Genomic DNA, 2,583 nt, shown 5'->3' with positions numbered 1-2,583 from the left:
AGCAGTGTATGAGAGTCCCAGTCTCTCCACAACCTCACCAGCATTTGTTATTTTCTGTCTTGTTGAACTTTGATACTAGTGCTGGAGCAAGATTCTTTAATATTTTTAATCAGAGTTTTGTGGCAACAAGCTCATGAAAATATGATCAATATCATTAGCCATTAACCTACTGCCATTGAGTCGATTCTAACTCATAGCGACCATTCAAGACAGAGTAGAACAGCCCCATAGTGTTTCCAAGGCTGTAAATTTTATGGAAGTAGATTGTCTTATCTTTCCTCTGTGGAGGAGCAGGTATGTTCAAACTGCAAACTTTTGGTTAGCAAGCAAATGCCTTAACCACTACACCACCAGAGCCCCTTCATTAGCCATTATAGAGAAAGAAATAAAAAACACAATGAAAGACCAGCTCATTTCCATTATAAAGGCAATAAGCAAAACATCAGGTGTTGCTGGCATTGTGGAGAAATCAGAACCATCTTTCTTTCCTGGTTGGAATGTAAAATTGTACAATCACTGTGGAAAACAGGTTGGCTCTTCCTCAAAATGTTGACTACCATATAACACAGCAATCTTAATCCTGGGTATAAACTCAGAAATCATGAAGGTAGGAACACAAACAGAAACCTGAACACTGATATCCATTACACCACTTTTTGCATTAGAAAAAGATAGAAACAGTCAAAATATGCACGCTACTACAGAGATGAACCTTGAGAACATCATGCTGACCAAAATAAGTCAGCCACAAAAAGAAAAATATTGTATGACCTCACTGATATGAAATAAGCAAATATATAGAAACCAAAGATTATTAGTGTTTCCTAGAGATAGAGAAAGGAGACCTGGTGATTTCATGATTAAAGTGCTTGGTCAGTGGTTTTACCATATCAGCTGCTCCTTGGGAGAAAGATGTGGCAGTCTGCTTCCATAAAGATTGAAAGCCTTTGAAACGCTTTAGGGCAGTTCTACTCTGACCAATAGGGTTGCTATGAATTGGAATCAACTTGAAGGCAGAGGGTTAAGGATGGGAGAGAGAGGAAATAGAGAGGTTTCTGCTTAGGGGCTGTTATGAATTTAATTGTGTCCCCCCCAAAAAAATTTAACTTGATTCTCAGTATTATGTAATTATCCCCCATTTTGTGATCTGATGTAATTATCCTATGTGTTGTGAAAACTAACCTCTATGATGCTAATGAGGAGCTCTTGTGGTGCTGTGGTTAAAGCATTGGACTCCTAAGCAATAGATTGACAGTTCGAACCCACCAGCCACTCTGTGTGAGAAAATTGAGACAGCCTGTTTCTGTAAGGTTTAAGCATTGGAAACCTTATGAGGCAGTTCTACTGTGTCCTATAGGGTCACTATGATTCCAAATCAACTCAATGACAGTGGATTTTATGATGATAAAGAGGCAGTACTAGAGGCAGTTAGGTTAATGATGCAGGATGCAATATACAATATTAGGTTGTATCTCAAGTCAACTTCTTTTGAGATATAAAGGAGATTAAATGAGTGAGCAAAGAGGAGGGACCTCAGTACTACCAAGAAAGAAGAGTTGTGAGCAAAATGCATCCTTTTAGACATGGACTCCCTGTGGTGAGAACTTCCTCAATACAGGAGATTGATGCCAAGACACATGGAGATCTTCAACAAATGCCAGGCCCACAGAAGTTGAAAAGAGACATAGACCTTCCCTCAGAGCCAGAGAGAAAGCCCTCCCCTTGAGCTGGAACCCTGAATTTGGATTTCTAGCCTCTTAATCTGTGAGAGAAAAAATTCTGTTTGTTAAAGCCATCCATGTATGGTATTTCAGTTGCAGCAGCACTAGATAACTAAGATGGGGGCACTGTCATTACATTAATGGTGACAAAATAATTTGGAAAAAAGATAGCAGGAATCAATGGACAAGATAAAGAATGTAATCAATGTCACTGAATTGTACACAAAGAAATTGTTGTTATTGCATGTATAATGTTATGCATATTTTCATCAAAATAAAACAAATAAAAAATAAACCTTATGGGTCACACTGACAACAAAACTATTACTTGTGAGTGGCTTTAAAAAAATAGGAATTTATTGTATCCCAATTTTATAGGCTACAAATCCAAATCAGGATCTTGGCCATGTCAATTATTTCTTCTGGCCTCTCCCCTGATTTCTCATGACAGCTGGCAAACCTTAGCATTACTTTTCTACTTGTAGATGTATCCTTCACGTGACATCTCTCTTCCTCCATGTGTGTATCTTTGTCTTTACTATTTTAGTAAGACACCACATAAAACGGATTAGGCTTAAGAATCACCCTACTCTCATATAATCTCATTAACATAAGAACTGAAAGCCCTTTGATAGTTGGAGATGTGTGTCAACTTGGCTGGACCCTAGTTCTGTGTGGTTGTTCCCAGGATAGGATTGGATGACTGTGTTCTGAGTGGCCAATCTGTTCAAGGGGAGTTTCCCTAGGGGTGTGGCCTACTTCCAGGATATCCAGGGACATCCTGGGAAGAGAGACATTCTTCTGTGGATCAGGATTCTGTTGTGCTGCCTACAACTGTGCTTGAGTGAGCAGTCCACCGTTT

The sequence above is a fragment of the Orycteropus afer genome, unplaced genomic scaffold (genome assembly GCF_000298275.1).
Source record: "Orycteropus afer afer isolate SDZICR_OR568_19922 unplaced genomic scaffold, OryAfe1.0 scaffold00711, whole genome shotgun sequence".
NCBI classification, from domain to species: domain Eukaryota; kingdom Metazoa; phylum Chordata; class Mammalia; order Tubulidentata; family Orycteropodidae; genus Orycteropus; species Orycteropus afer.
The sequence above is the reverse complement of the archived record's forward strand: the minus strand, read 5'-3'. Positions refer to the sequence as shown.